The sequence below is a fragment of the Rhipicephalus microplus genome, chromosome 2, assembly GCF_043290135.1.
Source record: "Rhipicephalus microplus isolate Deutch F79 chromosome 2, USDA_Rmic, whole genome shotgun sequence".
Classification (NCBI taxonomy): Eukaryota; Metazoa; Arthropoda; class Arachnida; order Ixodida; family Ixodidae; genus Rhipicephalus; species Rhipicephalus microplus.
The window spans coordinates 41,563,760-41,584,979 of record NC_134701.1 but is presented as its reverse complement, the minus strand read 5'-3'; the positions used below and the strand labels follow the sequence as shown (position 1 = coordinate 41,584,979).

Here is a 21,220-nt window from a genome sequence, read left to right as displayed (position 1 = left end):
TGTCCTGGAACGTCTCAGAGATGTCACGTATGCGATATCTCAGCTGTTGTCAACTGGCCACTGCTCAAGCAAGACCAACGTCGTTCATGTTGCCCGTTTAAAACGTTTTCTTCATCGCAACGCAGCTTAACTCGCTCGGTGGGCATCGTCTGCAAAGGGGGAATCGCTACGATACTGAGGGGACGTGTGGTAGAAGAGGAGAACGAGGTTGGCACGAGCGGTGATCTGCCAGACCCCTGGACTCTCGCATTCATTGTCTCTTGTAAATAAAAGCATCTCTCTGTGACAATATATATGTTTGGAGTTTTAACTACTGCCAACACGAACAAGCGAGTTCTCGGAAGCACACGGCCTTAATTATTAGAAACTTAATAACACGAATCGCGAACAAAAATAAAGGAGCACTCCTACAATCGCAACTTTCATTAGCCTTATGGATCATTGCGTGCGAAATCATCCAGCGTTTTCCCGACCATCACCAATATGACTGAAAATATTTACACAGGTGTTTCAAAGTTCGAAACGTGTGCTGCTCGTTTAATACTACAGCGAAAAATTTTCCTGCCTATTCACGTAACTCTGTAGTTTTGAGTCGACTGAACCAGAGCACATTAAACAATTGTTTTAAAAAAAGCGGTTCTAGAATTCGCTGAATGAATTGGTATTTTCGGCAAGGTAATGAAATGATCTAACTGAAAGAATAATCACTTGTATATAACAATTCTTCGAGGGTTTTCGCACGGACAATGTTGTGTATGCAGCCAAATTCGGGATATTTGTTCGGGAGCATGGTAAGGTCAAAGGAGAGAGAGTGAAATAAACGTTCATTTAAAAACAGTGTTCCGAGTGAGGCCCGGTGTCACCCTCTCTGTTCAAAGGACACAAATAAAGGACACAAATAAAGTATGTGTTGGTGGCCTGTTGGACATGGGACAAAAAACTACAAATAAGTTAGGAGCTGAAATTATAGCAGATAATTTAAAAACTTATTGCGAAGTTCACTTTTTGGCGAAACGCATTCCATTGAGCATCAGGAACTTGCCTTGTTGGTTGGATTAAAATTATGCGCACTATCTCACTTGAAAGGACCATGTGTTAGCTTAAAATAGATAAAGTTACAAGAGGGTACTATTTTTAAACTTGAGAAATATATTTTTAAAATTGAGTGTCCACCAGTTTTTCACCTACTTCATTCAACTGGCATGATTCACTCGCAAAAAGGGCTATCTTCAGGAGAAGCCCACTGACTTGATATGTGGATGGCAAACTTGGTGCTCTATATAGAGCAATTGAAATGAGAATAAGGTTTTTATCTACGTACTATAGTCAACTTAGCTGCGCTACAATGAATGCGGTCAGAGTGTGGAGACCAGTAGCATATCAAAAAAATATTTTTCGGCTGATGCTGGTGTGTGAGAGGGGAGAGGTGATTTCGGTTATTCCTTGTGTACGTTCATGTGTGTGTTTGTATGGCACGTATGTATGCGCATGCACATCTGAAAATACCAGGACTGTGGGGTGGTTAAGCAGCTCCTTTTCTAGCTACGCCACTGGTGATGACTAACAAATGAGCCATCTAGGCATGTAAGTATACAGTATACAAAAATACGTTACGCACAATGTAAATGAGACTGTCGGCTCGAATACGAGCCATATGACAGGCTTTGGGTCTCATGAAGCAGGGTGCTCTCCTGAAAGTTCGAAAAAAAACAAACGAAACATTTGTATTACGATAGCGTTTGTCGGTGTACCGTGCCATTTTGTTCTGTGTTCATTAAGGCATTCGTACTACGAATAAATATTTTCATTTACTGTAAAAAGCACACCTTCTGCATTTGCAGAACTCCCCAGGAGAGGATAATTTGTGACTCATCGGGAGGTCACCCCACTGACTCCATTTCTTGAAGTGCACTCCTGTACGTTGAGAATGCAATGTAGATAACCGCACTTCCATATCGATTGCTCTGTAGATGGCTGCTGTAGATTGCTCCAAGTTTGCTGCTTTATCCCAGGTCAGTGGCCTTCTGCTGAAGATAGCCCTTGCGAGTGTGTCATGCCGCTCGAGTTACGTTAGCGAAAAATTGGTGGAAATGCATATTTCAAAAAAAGCATTTCTCCAATTTAAAAACATTACCCTCTTGTAACTTCACCTATTTTTAGCTAATAAATGGGGGTCTAAAATTAGATATTGCGCATATTTTTATTCCAACCACTAATACAAGTTTTCGCCACTCAATTTTCGCCAAAAAGTGAAATTCACAATATTTTTTCAGATTATCTGCTATGCCTTCAGCACCTAAATTATTTTTAATTCGTAGCATGTCAAGTAAGCCACCGGTACATATTTGTGTCCTTTCAGCTTGCATTGTCTCAGTAAAAAAATCAAAATTTGTCATTGTTGTTCAATATTGCTTGTGGAAAAGGCCGTCGAAGAATTCATGTACATAAGTCATTATTTTTGCAGTTAGGTAGCTTCATTACCTTCCCGAAAATATCATTTTACCGAGTTCATTTCATAAAACGTCTTCTGAAAAAAATTGTTTTACCCCCTCTAGCTCAGTCGGCGCAATACTACTGACTCTCATTAATAGGCAGGAAATTTTTAGCCAGGAGAAATAAATGAACAGGGTGACTTTCGAGCTTCTAGAAACATGTGAAATTGTTTTTAGTCGTATTCGTGATTGCCCGAAAAAAGCTGGACGATTTGGCCTTAAATGACCACTACCTTAAGATACAATGGCCTGGACATAGCTCTTTTCTCTAATCATGTGAACAGCATTGGTATTCAGCTTTTGACTGGACAACGGAACTCGATTGATTTGATTGATTGATATGTGGGGTTTAAAGTACCGAAACCACTATTTGATTATGAGAGACGCCGTAGTGAAGGGCTCCGGAAATTTCGACCACCTGGGGTTCTTTAACGTGCACCTAAATCTGAGCACACGGGCCTACAACATTTCCGCCTCCATCGAAAATGAAGCTGCCGCAGCCGGGATTCGATCCCGCGACCTGCGGGTTTGCAGCTGAGTACCTTAGCCACTAGACCACTACGGCGAGGCTGGACAGCGGAGCTCAATGATATACAAGCAATTAGCAGCACAAATCTCACCGTAGTTACCTCAAAAACTAAGACCTTGCATGTAGCATTGTAGCAATGCAGCGCAAAATTGATAGCACTTCACCGCCCGTTACAGATGCAGTTGCCTTCTTGAACCTTGGGCACGCTCGACAGGTTCTTTAAATAGAAGTAAATTTTATTCAGTTCGGCTAAGAGGCTCCATGTTTGCGGGCACGTATTTCCGCTGTTTGGCGAGAGAAATCCTTGATGCAGATAATAAGGAGGCGGTCTGCGGCAAGCTATATTCGCCTTCGACGAAGCAAGGCGATCCTACCCCAAATTCAAATAATTAATTTCCACGCAGAGCCAAGCGAAAGTGCCGCGTTGACCCTGGTTCCTGTAAACAAAGATTGCTACAAATACACCAGAGGGAACTCTGGCACTAGTGCATGTAAGAGCTGCGCGCACGGCGCTTCAGCAAGCATGGGAATTACAGATAGCCCATGAATTTGCCTGATCTTCGTACTTTTTACTCCAGTTGGCTTCGCCTGGCTTGAAGCTGCTTTCTTGAGAAACAAAAATTAGCAAATACTCAGCAACTAGGCTTCGCTACTTTCACCTTTAGGCCTAACATTTCTTAGCGATCCCGAAGTTCAAAAGGGTACATTCTTTTCTTCGGATCAAAAACCGAAACAGCAATAAACAGAGCCACAAGTGCGATTGGAGGCCCGCAAAGACGAAGACAAGGCAAATTCGTGTACTACCCATCATTCTCATGATCGCTGAATGATCGCAGTGCCAGAGTGCCCTCGAGTTAATTTTAAGAAACTATATGCCTGGTAAGAGCAGGAAACTTTTTTTCGACCACTCTTGCCAGTACATGGAGCGCTTTCTGGCGTCACAAATAGCACCGTTGTTTAATCATTATTCGCGAAAAAAAAAAGCGCTGTAGACATGTTGTAAGGGTTCACAGATACCGAATTCTCAATAAATTCGCGAATGCAAAACTACTTCAGTGTTACTTTCAAGTAAACACTTTAATGTGAGCACTTTATCCCCAGTATTTATGTTTTAAAGTTTTTTTTTGCATTTACTCACATTTCCACCAAAAGGCTACTCCATCTAATCGTTTAATTGACAACGTCCTGTTTGTTCTCACATGCATGGCTAATTTAGGCTATTTTTACTACCTTTGGATAGTTGTGCGATATTTCGGCACTCTTATGCCTTTTTGTCCTGGCAACTTTGGTTGAAATTCAGTCTGTCTTTCCTAGTTGTCTTATTTAGCGCTGTCATTTATTCACTTATTTAAAATACCTACAGCGCCCGTGGGCATTATTGCAGGGGGAAATACACATGGAAGTGTATGATCACATAAAAAGAAATAGTATTCAACAAACAAGATGAATACAAAAACGAATTTTGACTAATATGTAGCTAACAACGCAGTCTTTCGAGGATGCTTCAGTGCGGCAGTCAGCAATCTCTCGTGGAATCCTATTCCACTAGCAGATTGTGTGCGGAAAAAAGGAGTGTTGGTAGACATTCGTTTCGTAATTACTTCTCCTAATATTTCGCTTTTCCTAGGTAAGAAATTGGAAATAAAAGGTAATATTTTTTATCTATTTGATTCATACTATAAAATATCTCGAAGAGCATTTTTAATCTCAAGTTTTTTTCTACGTGTAACTTACAAATTACACCAACCTATTCTTAAGCCCACTGACACTCAAGTCATAGTTGCTACTTACAAAACGACCTGCGCGGTTCTGTGCAAGCTCGAACATATTCTACAGAGTTTGTTTGTGGAGTCCATGCCACACCGGCGTACTCTAAGGTAGGTCGGACAAACGAGAAGTGCAGTAGTTTCCTCATTTCTTGAGGAGCTAACGGGAATTTCCACTCAAGAAAGTTTAACACTCTGCGGGATCTAGTTGGGACATATTCAACATGCTTAGTCCAGGTAAAATTTCATGAAAAGTGAACACAGAGTTTTTAAACAATGTATCACGAGCCCAGGTAGAGGATGAGGAAAGATATCAAAGTGTCATGCATGACGTATTGCACAACATGAGCAATGCCGGACCATAAGCGCACCGTTGCGCGCAGAGGGAGAGGAGAGCGTGCCACATGCACCGCACAACGCTCAATTTTACGCGAAGTCGCCGATTCACCACGTTAGGGTTGGCTTATAGTGAAAGATCCGTTACTCGCTCAGCGCTTCACACGAAATATTGTGTAGGGTTCACAAACTTTCTTTTGCTGTTCGTTTTTTGTCTTGCTATAATGCCCCAACTGCAAGTGCCAAAGTGCTGGCCAGTCTTATTTCTAAAACAAAACTAAAATCGGAAAAATGTTATGGAGGACTTTTCCCATCAGCCAGCAAGACGAGAAGGTTGTTGACACTAGTATCTGTATTTTATTTGTCTTGCTTTCTATGATACATTTACTTTAATTACCAAGTTATACATGCAAGTAAAACCGCTCTTTTTTTTTTTTTGTCGTGACGATTTCTGCGCTGCTACTTTTTACGGTTGCCCGGTTTACTTCAAACTGTTTCAAATACATCTCAAAGGGCACGCTATTTTGCATGCGAGATGCTTTGAGCCCTCTTCGTCTGCTAGTCGGCTCCGCTATCTTTATATTCGTCGCGTGACACTTCCGCTACGCTGCACCCTTTTCAACTTTAAAGCCACAACGTCAAAGAGCTCATTTCGGAGAAATTCTCTTTATGAGCGTTGTCAGTGAGCCAAAATCGGAGATAGATGCAAATAAATAAAAATCTATTCGATTGGAAATCACTGAAAGGTCTTCTGCATGGCAAGTTCACGCACGTGTGCGGTTAAGATGCTCTACAGGTTTGCTAGTGCGAGCAGCCATAGGTCCTACCTTCTCACGAGGAACGCCAGCTACAGTACTAAGAGCGATTTTCTTCATTGTCTGTAACAGGCTTTCAGCGACACTGGCGGTGGGCGAACCAGAAAACCATCCCGAAAAACGCCTAACCAATTGGTGGTCGAGACTGGACGGCACCCTACGCCTTCTTTACACACGGGGCATAGCCCCAACAGAACCGATCAATATATAACTCAGTATTCAAATAAAAAAAAACTGCAAGTTATTACTTTCATGCGATTCGCGTAAATTCCAAGCCTTTTTCATTTTCATGTATAGAGAAATTATTATCCACATCATTTGTAAAATTAAGGCTTCCGTACTAAGTTAAAATGAGAAAAAATCGTCTATACACCTAAAAACTTTACATTGTTTAAAGGTGAATGGTGACGCACAACTTCGTCAATTTTTGATGGAAGGATATCAGGGACGTGACAGATGACACGATGCTAATGCCAGCTTTCTGTAAACAGAAAAAAAAACCTTAAAAGTCATGAATGCAAATATTGGCAGCGCCTCAAAAAGACACGGGTTTATTCTCTTAATGCACTATCCAACTGCAACAAACAAGACATTGTGGGGAACGGAATAAATTAACCCACAGGCCCGTCCAACGCACTCATTGGTTTAGAAAACTTCACACACATCATTTGGCCTTCCCGTTACAAACAATTCGTCCAAGCTAAACGTACGCCAATGCTTCAACAAGTAAAGGTTCAGCTGCTTCTGCTATGAACCCTTCTCAGTGACAAGTGGTCTAAATTATATATATATTTATGCCTTTTCACTCAAAAAGCACTAGGCGCACTACTCTTGAATTCACTGATCCCTTTAGCAAGGTCAACCAAACTGATATGTCCACACAACGCCACAGCTTTGATTTTTACTTTCGTAGAATAAACAAGCATTAAATTGTGTTATTTTTCCGTACGAACGATGCCGTCTGACGGCTCTTTTCTGCGGACTGGACTTATTTATTTCATTCCGTTCCTCACAATGCCTTGTTGCAGTTGGGCAGTGCATCGAAAGAAAAAAAAAACTGCATGCCGTTCCAAAGCACTGGCGGCATTGCCATTAATTTTTTGTGCCTTTTGAAATTTTACTTGGGCCGCTCATTATACCAAGGGTTTTTTTTTTTTGTAGAAAGCTGACGTTTGCATTGCATCATGTGTCGCGCCAGCGTTGTGGGATATCTTTTTTCTACAAATTGACCGAGTGGTGCATCACCATCTACCTACTAATGATGTTTGTAAAGTTTTTATATGTGCGTACTATTTGTAATATTTTTTACTGAGGACAGAAATCTGCACTTCGCAAATGCTGTGAACAATTTTTATTTACTCTATTTAGGCAGTGTAGAAAAGGTTTGCAATTCACGAGGTAATACCCCGGAAGTAATTACTTGAAGTTTTCAAATTTCAATATCGGATTCTGTTCTGATCGGGTTCGTTGGGGCTATGCCCCACGTACAAAGAAGGCGCTTATGTGGTGTGACTCATGCCATTCTTAAACAGTATCACGGGCCATTGCGTCACTGTCTTGAATCCGCCCTCAGGAAGTCGCGTATTCATAAAGTGCTGTCCAGTATTGACAACCAATTGGTCAAGCTGGCTTCAGCTGGGTTTTCAGATTCGCTCATCAACGGTGTGCCGGGAAGCCTGTAGCAGAAAATGATAAAGAATGCTCCCAGTTCTGTAGGTGGTCATGCCGTATGCTAGCCCACAACATGAAGGTCACGAACAGACATCGACTTTCTCTCGTCTTTTTTGCTCCTATTGGAAGCTTGGAGGGCTCTACTCTAAAGAAAGAAGAAATAGACCATTTAAAAGGTCGTGGAAGTCAGCCTGAGCTATTTTACACAAGATATGTCGGAGAATTAGTCTACGAGATTCCTCTTAGATAGGACAGACCGGTAGATGTCCTATTGCTTTGACTATGGGACACAAACATCCCACTTTTCCGTCAGCAGAATAAATTTCCTGCCACATCTAGCACTGCAGATAGCGCAACGTGAAGTTATTCATACCTTACCTATGTCTTCGCAATATCGAGGTTCATCTTTTTACCGCGCTTTCATAGGGCTGTGTTAAAATGGCGTTGAATTTTGGTGACTTCTTTATGGTAGCCTTTGAATTTTCCTGTTATTGGGGTTCACAACCTACGGATAGAATGTCCAAATTTCTCTTTTCTTTGTTTTTCAGAGGGGTGACTAGCTTCCAGCCATGACACATTTTTGTAAATCTGCGTAAACTTTTTCGATAAATGCATCGGAACAATCCCGTATAAAATTGTCTTCTTCATCCTTCGGCGCACTTGCGGATATTGATACGTTGAAATGTTTTCTTGATATCATATACCTTTTGAAATTAAAGCAGACCCGCAGGTCGCGGGTTCGATTCCCGGCTGCGGCGGCTGCCTTTCCGATGGAGGCGGAAATGTTGTAGGCCCGTGTACTCAGATTTGGGTGCACGTTAAAGAACCCCAGGTGGTCAAAATTTCCGGAGCCCTCCACTACGGCGTCTCTCATAATCAAATGGTGGTTTTGGGACGTTAAACCCCACAAATCAATCAATGAAATTAAAGCAGGTACTTATTCAGGCACAACATCTGTACTTCACAATATTGACAGAAAAAGCAAGAACAGCCAAACAGATAACCAATTGTTTTAAGATATTGTGTTTTCACTTTTCTTGTTTCTTTCAAAAATGCTTATCTAAAGCTTGATTTCCGCACGATTAAAAGCTGGCACGTGTTGTGCCCTTTCACAAAGTGGGATCAAAAAATGGTGTTGTGAACTGCGTACGGGTGTCCTTGAAGAGCATGACACGTAAGCTAGGGGAGCCTGCGTGTTATACTTCGATAATGTCGCACTTAGTTAAAAACAACCTGCTGTAGCGCTAGTCAGTGTAGTTTTCAAGAAGTTTTTTAGGCTCTACCCAATTGTTTGAATTTTTTTCACGATCTAACTTCAGTGATTGATAAGACGCAAATAATAGACAGCATATTCATCGATTTTGCAAAATCACTTGATATAGTGGTATTACATAACAACTATAATCCCACAATTTGGATGACAATGTCAAATTGTTAGCCGAATACCTTTGTACAAGGCAGCAGTCTGTGGTGCTCAATTGAATTTCTTCTGCATATGCTGCAGTAACTTCAGCTGTTCCGTGTGGATTACATTTAGGCCCCCTATTGTTTCTGCATTCTATTGACGGTATTGCAACTCATGTCAAAGCTTCATTTAGAATGTTTGCGAAAAACTCTTGTTTGTTGAGTTAGACATAGAAAGAGTGACATTACTCGACTGCAGGCTGGCCCCGCCACGGTGGTCTAGTGGCTAAGGTACTCGGCTGCTGACCCGCAGATCGCGGGATCAAATCCCGGCTGTGGCGGCTGCATTTCCGATGGAGGCAGAAATGTTGTAGGCCCGTGTACTCAGATTTGGGCGCACGTTAAAGAACCCCAGGTGGTCTAAATTTCCGGAGCCCTCCACTACGGCGTCTCTCATAATCACATGGTGGTTTTGGGACGTTAAACCCCACGAATCAATCGACTGCAGGCTGATTTACACGTATTAAGATCGTGATGTGAGAATTATAAAATGTCAATAATTCTTCAGAAATGTGTTCACTTACCTTTTCAAGGAAACACGTATTTCAGTATTGCACATACATACTGGATAAGATGACTCTAAAGTAAGATGATTAATATATATACCAAATATTTATAACGTCCGAGTTATTATGAAATACACACAATTCACGCATTAAGAATCATGCAGTATTTCGACTAGTTTTGTTCACCGTATTTAGTCACTCACTGCGTTTGAAATTGAAAGAGCAGGTAAATTCATTCGCAGTATACTTGATTACGATTGCGTTTGATGCGATTCGCACGCAGCTGTTCTCTCAGAGCGGCTTGAAAAGGCTCAAAATGAGGTGGTATGCTTTGTACTAAACAAATACTGTAGAACATTAAGCATGACCGATAACAAAGAAATTGTCGTGGCAGGCTTTGCGAGATCGGTGGGAACACCCTAGACTGAAGTGTTTTCGTGCTGTTTACCATTCTAAAACAGGCATTCTGCAAGAAAAGTATATCAAAATAGCCGCATATGTGTCATCTAGATGTGACCTTTTACTGAATGTATGCGAATTTCCTTTCAGAGGTGACGTCTTTGGGTATTCTTTTTTGCAAGAGCCACGAGTAAGAATACAATGTGCTGTGAACATTTTATACAATAATGTGTTTTACCGGGTTTTGTGAGTGTGATTACTAGTCTTTTATTGTAACCCTTATGCTGTAATGCCCACTCAGGTGATTCAGATTTTCAATAAATAAATCAATAAATGTAGGTTGCATGCGGAGAAGTTAGCTTTACAGGAACAGACCACATGAAGTCTCGTAAGACGCAACTGCTGGCTCGTGCTGAAATGAGGTGCACACAACTTTACTCTTCCCAGCTTAAGAAGTGATGCTCGGTGCCAATTGATCCAGTGAGCTTATGCTAAAATACCAGTTTATGCAATCGCGTGATGGACTTTTCTTAAGACAGTGTTTACCCTCTTTTCGAAAACGCTCTCACGAGACATATACGTCCTTTTTATTTTCAACAAACTACTAGCTTGATCTTCATGAAGTTTGATGCATACTATTTTTTCCTGGTTCATAATAACATATTACATCCTGTTTTTTATTGCTGCTTAAAAAAAACTACGACTGCGCGGAAGGCGCAGCAAAGTCATGGCGAAAGATAGAAGAGTGGCCTTTCAGAGCGTTTTCTAAACACCCATTCGGTAACTGCTGCAAGCGCACTAGCTGGGTACCCACAAAGGCATAATCAATAATAATTTCTGGGTAGTAGGCCAGCGTTCGCTACGATATTCTTCGTCATTTTTCTGGGAAGCGTGGTAGCCACTAACACTTGCAAGGAATTTCGTGCCGATTGCTCATGCAATCATTGACGACTCACTCCGTACGCTATTCACATTATGTGACGCCTGCTTGTTATTTTGCTGTTCTAAAATGCTTTGTTACTCATATGACGCGATTGTTTTCATGACATCAAGTCTGTCTAAGGTAAGTTTGCGAAGAAGTCCGAAGCACCGACATAGCTCAGTGGTAGAATGCCGGGCTGGTTCGCAGCGGATCCGGTTTCTAGCCCCCCTGGGTCCTTGGTACTAGGCTTGTTTTTTCTTATTTCGTGACGGACACCGGCGGCGATGGTGGGCAACTACGGCGCCGCGCTTGACCCGAGTTGTGATCTCATAACAGCTTTCGTAGCAAAGTATTGGCGAACCTACAAAGGGTGAAACAAGCGAAGTGTTGACAAAGATTAAGAGGGCCCAAACTAGCCGAAGCGTGTTAAAAATTGTCCTGCAAGCTCTTGATGACCACGCTTTTCTGACATGCGGCTTATCGCCAGATGTTGAGGCAGAAGAGCCATACAACAAACGGAAGCGTTTTATATCGGCAAAAGAAGGGTGAGATGCCCGTTAGTGATAAATCTGCAGTGTTGTATAAACGCGAAAAAAAAAGTTAATTGAGCGTTCATTATCCATCCCCCGTAGGTGTGAAATTGTTATCTGCACTGACAAAAAAAAATGTATGCCCATTTTTGCAAATCAGTTGTTAGTGGCACTGTTTCTCCCCATCTCATGCGACTTTTTTTTCTTTCGCGCCTTAAAAATAATTCTGAACGCAGGTACACCAATTCGACGATCGAAAAGTTATCTTCAGCACCGTCAGCACCGCAGCGAAATAGACGGTCAGACAGAAGTGTGGGCGCAAAGCGCTGTCATTGGCCGTCACTACTGACTCTGACACGCTACCTGTGTTTTTTGTTTAATGCATCGTATCACTCACTCGTGGATTTTTCGGCGTTATAAAAAATCAAGGCGTACGCAGGTAGCCCCCATCTACAGAGTGTATACATTTCAGAAGACCAGACACTTTGCCTAGTGTTTAATTAAATCACAATGTGGGTGTCATCATTTGACACCTTTAAAGAACGCGGAGAAATGCTTTCCCATAGAAAACCCTGTGGTGTATATCGTGTGGTTTGTCGCGACCTGGAGGTGGAGTGATAATGACTGTTACAGCATGTAGTACAATGCGCGTACTACGAGGTGCCGGCACCCAGCACCGCTCAATTACACGCAATGAGTGTATTTGACTTGCAGTGAAGCTTTCGTGCTCAAGTTTTCAGAGACATGCCAATAAACAAGTGGCCTCGGGTACAGTTAAGCGAATTAAAAACAGAATAAATCAACACCTTCCATTAAACTAAACCTGACATGTCCTCGTCTCTTCCTGGTGCGCAGAAACGCACAATTCAGGGAGTGACTGGAAGCCCATGCGTTTCACCATGTGTAGTTTTATGTCCCTCCCCGCCGCAACAAAAAAAAAAGAGGAAGAAAGCGAGAACTGTGACGCACTGAACAGCGTGGCTTTCACATCAATATTACTCAGCCATTGCTCTGTGCTCATTAAGTAGCAAACTTCCATGGCGGCGAAAAGCTTTCATTTATAGCTTTACGAAACACACGTTTGCGGCTTTTTTTATCGGCTGGAGTGCTGACACGCGGGCCGCGGAATCGAAGTCCAGTCGGATTTTTCATGGAGACGAAAATTCTCCAAGTCCGCCTACTTAGTTTCGATGCCTATAAAAGAACACCACGTGCCCAAATTTTCGCAGCCACTATTGCGTGTCTGATAATCCTATCATGGTTTTCTGACGTCAAACCCCATCAATCGAATGAAATCTCTCCGTCGGTCTTGCAGTTTTCACTAGGCGCAATCTAGAACTGAAGCCCACCAACAAATCGAGATCACAGTGAAACGAGGTGAGATGATGTAAGCCGACGATAAGCCAAACTGCGTGACTAGGCCGCTTGCGTCACTCAGATTGCGGGCCACGGCGCTCTGTGGCCTCGTGACCGCGTTCGTCCGCACGAGGAAAACGTCCCGGCCATGCACACTACGCGCTGTCAAATATTTGTGCGGCCGAAAATATTTCGCACGCCTGGAGGAGCCCGTCTACGTGAAACTAGGAAAGGTTGGTCACCCGTTTAAAGCCTTCTAGAAAATGGACCACCCATCTCAACCCGGAATACATCACGCAAGACAAGTGTGACGTCGGGCGAGTCAGCGAAATGTCTCTGGCACAAGGAAGGATGGGGCACCCTACACAAGCTCGGTTACACCATGCAGAGGGAGGAAACCGCAAACTTGGAACACGACGTATGTCACGCAGACAAAAAAAAAAAGAAGACTTAATAAACTTTTCTGCTATGACATTGTCTCGAAGCACCTGGTTTGCCAGAGTGTACAGCGGCAAACCCTCACGCGTTTCGCAGTTGTCGAGCAAACTTATTGATGATCATTGATTGATATGTGGGGTTTAACGTCCCAAAACCACCATATGATTATGAGAGACGCCATAGTGGAGGGCTCCGGAAATTTCGACCACCTGGGACTCTTTAACGTGCACCCAAATCTGAGCAGACGGGCCTACAACATTTCCGCCTCCGTCGGAAATGCAGCCGCCGCAGCCGGGAATCGAACCCGCGACCTGCGGGTCAGCAGCCGAGTACCTTAGCCACTAGACCACCGCGGCGGGGCTGTTGAGCAGACTGAGGTGTTTATTGGGTGACTAACGCGTTCGCAAAGGTCGCCGAAAAATTTGTGCACACTCTGAAACATCGTATGCAACCTTTGATGACATCACCCGCGAACACTCGGCGTCATATCACTCGAAAGCAGTGAATAATTCTTTCGTGTACAAGCTCGCACACTACACACTGAGCATTCGGAGAAACGCCGAGACTCACCGTGCAGACCGTGCATCCGAGTTCACCCAGCTGCGTCGTCGACCTAGCAGGTTGCCGTGCTCGAGTAAGCGGGGGAGGGCAGAAGACGCGAGCGGCCCCACGCGGGCTCTTCCTTCTCTGCCGGGTGGGTGGGGCCCCGACCGGTCATTAGGGCAACCTTCCGGCCGCCCGGAGAGGGTGAGTGGCCGCGTTGTACGCGGCATTCCTCGGCCTTCGCTGTCGCTAGAAGTTCGACAAAGTAGAAAATTGGGCTTTTGTCAACTACGATGACACACTGGATGGCGCACTACGGACATCATAAATGCGAAGCATTTCTTAGCCAACCATAGGCACTTGGACCGCTTCTGTCAACAAGTTTATTCAGCCGATGACAACGATTGAGATGTGGGGTTTAACGTCCCAAAACCACAATATGATTATGGGAGATGCCGTCGTGGAGGGCTTCAGAAATTTTGATCACCTGCAGTGCTTTAACTGGCACCGAAATCTGAGCACACGTTCCTACAGCATTTCTGCCTCCGTCGGAAATGCAGCCGCCACAGCCGGGATTCGATCCCGCGACTTGCGGGCCAGCAGGCGAGTACCTTAGCCACTACACCACCGCGGTGGGGCAAAGCCGCTGATAACGTTTGGGTGCTCTCTTTATTTATACAGTACTGCTTGCTTCTAGCTGAGGCTGTAAGCAGGAGTGGGAGCAACAGGTGCAAGATAATGTGAAAAAATCAAGATACAACACTCATGGCATGAGAACACGAAAAAAAAAGAAAGAACAGAAAGAACGCTCCAGACAAACAATATGTGAAGCGTACTTGCAACTTGTCATGCACTGGTATGCGGAATCTGACTGCAGGAAGATACGACCCGATATCTGTTTACAAAAAAGAAAATGAAAACGCGACAGCCGTATCACGTCTACTAAAATGGTTTTTGAAGAAAAAAGGTTATAATGGGCTCTGCAGAAAAACGAAACAGATAAGTGTAAGGCATATGGTCAGCGTTTGAAACTACATAGGTTGTAAAAAGTTGCGATAGCGATCACACCTAAAGTGATCCCACCTGAAGAATTTTACAAAAGAATCAGTAGTCGGACATTTCCCAACACTGGCCGGGAGGTGGTACCACTCACTATTTGTCTTTGGAACAAAAGAGTTGGCAAATGATGGAACCGGGTAGCTAGCTTGAGCACTGGTTCTATGTACGTTTCCTTGTGTATACCAAGTTTGTCGTGAAATGGCAGGTGCATGAATTTTAATTGATCTGGTTGGCGCCTCTTTTGTAGACATTCGAGACCTGCTTTCTTTACCAAGGCACTCGCAGAAGTGCGCCAGCTATAAGAACGAAATACAAACCGAGCCGCTTTCTTTTGGACAGATTCTAGTTTTTTTTTATGTTGCCTGGAGTGTATGGGTCTCAAACTATCGATGCATATCTAATACAAGATTGACTATAGTTTTATATGCTATTAATTTGACCTCACGGGTACATTGCCGCAAATTTCTGTTTCAGTATTCGAGATTCCGCATCGTCATCCTCACAACTTCTGATATATGTTCGTTCTACCTCAGATCTGGTGTTATTATTATAATCCCGACGTATTTATATTTGTTAACAACAGCGATAAACTTTCTGCCTATGCAGTATGAAAAACGTAATGGCAGTCGTTTTCGCGTGACAGTCATCGCAAGATATTTTTTTACAACCATTTTCATTTGTCAATCTGCGCACCAAACTGCAATTTGTGCTAAAGCATTGTTTAGTACAGCCTGCTCACTAGGACTCTGGATGTGATGATAGATTATGCAGTCATCAGCATAGAGCTCAGCTTTAACGGGTAGATCTTGAACTATACCTTTAATTATTACTAAGAAGAACAAGGGCCCCAAAAGACTCCTGTGGAATGCCCGACCTGACTGGTACTGGATCTGAGCACACATCATCAATTCTGACACACTGAGTTCGAGCCTATAAATAAGCTTCGATCCATGCGAGCAGCGAATCATTATTTAACAGTGGTTTTAGCTCTCGGTCGTCGTCTTTGCTTTACTCTTTGTTAAATTTGTATGAGTGGGCATTAGTGTGTGCCGAACACAATGAGCAGGTTATTATACACGAATAGCGTGAGATACTTGTCCAGTACGTCATGAAACTTTAGCTTCAGCCTCGGGTGACTAAACGTTTCTACCAACCGAGAAACGGCAATGCCAGGCTCCAAACGTTTGATTCAGAGCCTGAATGTCCAACGAGATGAAATGTCTAACAAGATGGAATGTCCAATGAGTCACGCGATGGAAGGGACTGTATGTCCAACGAGCCTGAATGTCCAACCGAGATTAAATGTCGAAAGAGACTGTATGTCCAACGAGCCTGATGTCTAACCGAGACGGAATGTCTATCGAGACCATCAGCAGTTTTGTCCGCCGGCCCGAAGACCATGCACCTGCAGAAAAAGCGCAGAGCATAGTGTGCCAAAACCCATGCGCCGAGTGCCCCGCTTCGTACGTGGAAGAAACCGCGAACTTCCATGAATGAATGAGGCAGTACAAGAATGACCTCCGTCAATGCAGCTGTGTACAGAGCACAATAGCATAACACTGCGAGCAGTTTGACTAGCATACCAGTCCTGACGGTGCGCTGTCAAGCTCTTTGCCTTGTTTTGTACGCTTCCTGCATTTCTTGGGATGCACAAAGAGCACGAAAACAGGTATGAGAAACTTGACCCTGGGAAACGACTGTGCCGCCAAGCTTTTTGCAGTGTGGACTGCATGAACATAATCATGGGTGACGGACCATCTAAAGTGCTTCAGCAATTCAAAGCTGATTATAAAGAAACAGGCGTTTGAAAAAAAGAAAAAGTTCAAAAACACGAGCGTTGCTATGTTGTGTCGGTATGACTGAACTGCAGACCTGTTGGGAAATTAGAAAATATCTCATACGGTGACTCAAGAATTAGAACAAGTCATTAAATTTTGACCACCCTTCTAATTGCCCAGACGTAGCAGATTTTTTTACCACATTGCACCTTGAAGAAAGTTGTTTTTGCGAGTGATGAAACGTCACGTGCGGCATAAACGCTGCGTTTCTACCCCTTTCCTTCGTGAAACCTGGCCGCTACAACCTTCAAGGTACCCTAAATAACGCAGCCGCTGTTTAATGTGAAGCGAAGGACATAACAAAATCTGATGGTCTCTGTCGATGCTACATTTACCAAAACCAAATTTGGCGATATGGTGCATAGCTATCGGATATTTTCAACACACAAGAATGCCCTCACAAGACGCTCACAATCGCTCGTCCTGTATCTCTCGTTCTTGTGAATAAGTTGTTTAGCGTTCATCACTTTCCAACAAACCACATTTATTGGTGGAAAACACGAAGCGGCATTTGAGGACACAAACAGTACACTGAAACAGGTAGAGAAGGGGTGCTCCACGCTCAAGAATCGTGCTGCTTTGTCGCCTTTTAAGCTACATGAGCGATGAAGCCACGGCATTGCACCCATTCTACATTAATTGGGTACATAACTGTAGACCAAGCGCATTGTGAATCACAAAGTCCCGTAATAAAGTTGGCCTGGAGTTGCACATGTGTCAGAACATGCTGCACAGCCCCCTTCTATGCCCTCGTATACAGCCATGTTCGTATATTTGAACGTTTATGAGACATAAAATAACGCAATGATCAAGAAGTATTCAGTTTTTCCGCTCGTTAGTATCATGCTAGCTACACGTTCTTCTCTCCTGTAGAAAAAAATTACACGAGTTTCGTAGCATGCATTAACATAAATTGCTGTTTCTGCTTCGTCATAGACTGTCATCGGTGTGCTCTATAGACACATCGCCTATAACATTAAAGTGCAAGCCAGTGCAATGCATAAAAACCACTATTACATCACGGAAACTCACGTGTCTCCCTGAAAGAAACTCCTAATGCCTAGATATTTCCAACTGAAATTTTGAAATCGTCCCGCCGCGAACGCGATTATCTCCCGGACCAAATACACTTCGAAATGTGCTACAATTAGCTGTGCACCATGGAGGTATTATTATTATTATTATTATTATTATTATTATTAATATTATTATTATTATTATTATTATTATTATTATTATTATTATTATTATTATTATTATTATTATTATTATTATTATTATTATTATTATTATTATTATTATTATTATTATTATTATTATTATTATTATTGTTGTTGTTGAGGTTGTTGTTGCTCTGAAGCAGTTGATTGTGTTTAACATCGCGTTTACAGTTACTGTATAACCTCCCTGAAGGTAGCACATGCACCTTTAACCAATCTCTGTTATCCGGTGAGTTACCTAAAGACTGAAAACTCGGCAAGGTGGTCCCCGTATTCAAGGGCGGACGGGCACTTATCCCGCAATTATCAACCCATTTCACTAACATGCATATCGTGCAAACTACTTGAAGATATTATAGCTTCTCATATCTATGATCACCTTGAATCAAATACTTTTCCCCCTAATTAACATGGCTTCCAGAAAGCGGCTACTCATGCGACACTCATCTTCGTATTTTAGAACGCCCCTTCACTCAACGCCCCACCTTCACTTGAGAAAGGCGATGGGAGCGCCATCTCTAGGCAGGGAAAGTCGCTGCATATCATGCGATAATTTGCTGCTATTGCTGAGTAGCGCAGCGTCATTCTCATCCGAGCAGTGGCACAGTGCGCAACTCTGTCAAGTGAAGGGTGAAAGTCGAGTCGAGGAGCGTTTGTGGATACAAGGGTCAATTCGAATTCGAATTCAGTAGTGACCTTTACTTTAGTATGAACAGTGATAATCAAACCAACCGCCTCTTTTTCGACTTCGCCAAAGCTCTCGATACTGTTCCTCGTTGTCGTTTAATCTCCAAATGGTCTTCCCTCTGTTCACTAACACTGTCTTGGATACGCAACTTATTCTCTTCCCGTCAGAAATTCACAGTGGTTAACGACACTTCAACTATAACGATTGCGATGTCACGTCTGGTGTTCTCCAAGGCAGTGTACTGGGTCCATTACTCGTTTTATTATTGCCACCCATGTTTCTTATTATAACTTTTGTTTCTTTCAGTTATCGCCCGCAAGGCCCGTCAGGAGTGCTCAGTGCAAACTGTGCCTGATTGTTTGAGAAAGTTCGCGATGATTGTGTATTGTTCTGTTAAAAACGCACGCAAGAAGCGAGCACTCGATATTATTCCAGAACTTGCGCGACGACCAGTGATTGCGCTAGAGTATTCGACGGCACATGTATAAATGCAGACGTACGCCATCACTTGTAGTTGATCGACGACCGACGCTCTGTTGGCCGCTATCAGTGCCAGCGTCTTGCTGTAATCTGACATTATCTCTACGAGGACAAAAGTCCAGCCCAATAAACAGTTCATTCTGACCACTCTGTCTGCTTTCTTCGTCCACATCATGACCCCGTGACAATATAAATAAGAGACTTGCCCGCTAACCCTTAATCCTCAGTTAGGTTGTTCATGGAGGATTGCGTCATATACCGCAATATTGAATCTCTTGACTATCATTCTGCTCTTTAAAATGACCTTAATCTAACCTTCAGGTGGTGTGAACATTGGCAAATGTCCCTTTAAGCCTCTATATGTAAGTTAATCTCGTTCACTAGAAAGCGTACTAACTCACCCTTTCTTTATGCTATTAAGATTGCTGTTGTTTCAGTCACACTATCGTAAAAATCCAGCCCCATAAACAGTTCATTCTGACCACTCTGTCTGCTTCCTTCATCCACATCACAACCCCGTGACAATATAAATTAGAGACTTGCCCGCTAACCCTTAATCAGGGCGATCACCTTTCATGAGATTTATCTTGGACTACGCACATAGCAGGTGTCTCTTCAAAAGCCTCCCAATTTCTCGGCTATCTTCGTAGATACTTGCTCCTTCTAACGTACGCGTGTTGTCATATCTAACTTATGTTGTTCACCCAAAACTGCGGTATGCATCATCGACGTGTCACCACAACAAGATCACGTTGTGCTTATTTTGGAAGCTGTCCAGAATAGGACAGTGAGATTCATCGCTGGTAACTACGAAAATCGTTCAAGCATCACCCTAATGAAACAAGACTTTGCATTTTGTCACTGGACCAACGCCGCGTACATTCCATTTTATGCTTATTTCGTAGATACATAACTAGTAATAAACCTTGCTGTTTACCGCTTCATCTTCCTTTGCGCGCAAATCGACGCATTCACAACGCTCGTTGTTTCATGCGAGTTTATTGCCAAACACAGAGATTGACCTCATCATTGACCGAGTCACACATAGCGCATTCGAACGGCCTTCTAGATTGCATTGTTTTTATTTCTAATCGTGAAACTTTTTGTGATAACCTGACATCGCTGCAATTTACTATTAAATAATTTCGTTGCACCTTCCTGTTTTATATTTGTTTTCTTTGTTTATTTCTTTTTTAAATTTTTTACTTTTTGTCTGTATTTTTTGCAGTGCATTTACTGATGCTACCCTTACTCAATGCCTTTTAATGGGCATTTAAGGCACTTTGAATAAACAATTAAACACTACTAGCTTTGTGTATACGCGAATGTAAACTCGTCTAGCCCGACCCCGTTTCGGCCTCTATTTTTGCCTTCACGTCACTGATTGATTGATATGTGGGGTTTAACGTCCCAAACCCACTATATGATTATGAGAGACGCCGTAGTGGAGGGCTCCGGAAATTTAGACCACGTGGGGGTCTTTAACGTGCACCCAAATCTGAGCACACGGGCCTACAACATTTCCGCCTCCATCGGAAATGCAGCCGCCGCAGCCGGGATTCGAACCCGCGCCCTGCGGGTCAGTAGCCGAGTACCTTAGCCACTAGACCACCGCGGCGGGGCTGCCTTCACGTCACTGAAAGCGCCGTATTCGGGTACCAGCACCTGTGGCTGCAACGTTCGTGTTCACAAGGGCTGTGGTCACACATACTCGGCTGGATTCTTTGCTAGTCGTGCAGGCAATGTTTCAAGCGAATCTTACTTTTGCGAGAGCGACACGTACGTGCCGGCACGTGTTGTGGACTACAATACAGGTGCCACGTGTTGCGGACCACAAATACAATGAGAGCCCGGCCCCCTAAAGTGACCCGCAATTAAATAAACACAAATGACAATTTCGTTCCTGATACTGGGGAGTCTCGTTTCCCGAACGAGACAGAGTGTCCAACGAGATGGAATGTCCAATGGGTCACGTGACGAGCGAGACTGAATGTCTGACGAGCCTGAATGTCCAACCGGGACGGAGCGTCTAACGAGACGGAATGTCCATCGAGACGGAATTCCCACTATTAGACATTGCGTCTCGATAGACATTCCGTCCCGTTGGACATTCAGGCCGCAAGCGCAAACGACTCACTCACCTAATCACGTTATGGAGCTTGTGTCGC

General features: G+C 43.3%; 1 protein-coding gene across 2 annotated transcripts in view; it reads right to left on the bottom strand.

Annotated features, from left to right (window-relative positions):
* The window catches only part of LOC119169118 (putative fatty acyl-CoA reductase CG5065), a 143,197-nt gene extending 129,254 nt beyond the window's left edge, over positions 1–13,943 (bottom strand). The window contains exon 1 of one of the 2 annotated variants that reach the window (XM_037420221.2): positions 13,795–13,943. The gene's annotated coding sequence lies outside the window, so the exon portion shown is untranslated. The remainder of the gene's footprint in view (positions 1–13,794) is intronic. The other variant, XM_037420223.2, reaches the window with a different exon arrangement.
* Positions 13,944–21,220: the final 7,277 nt, after the last annotated feature.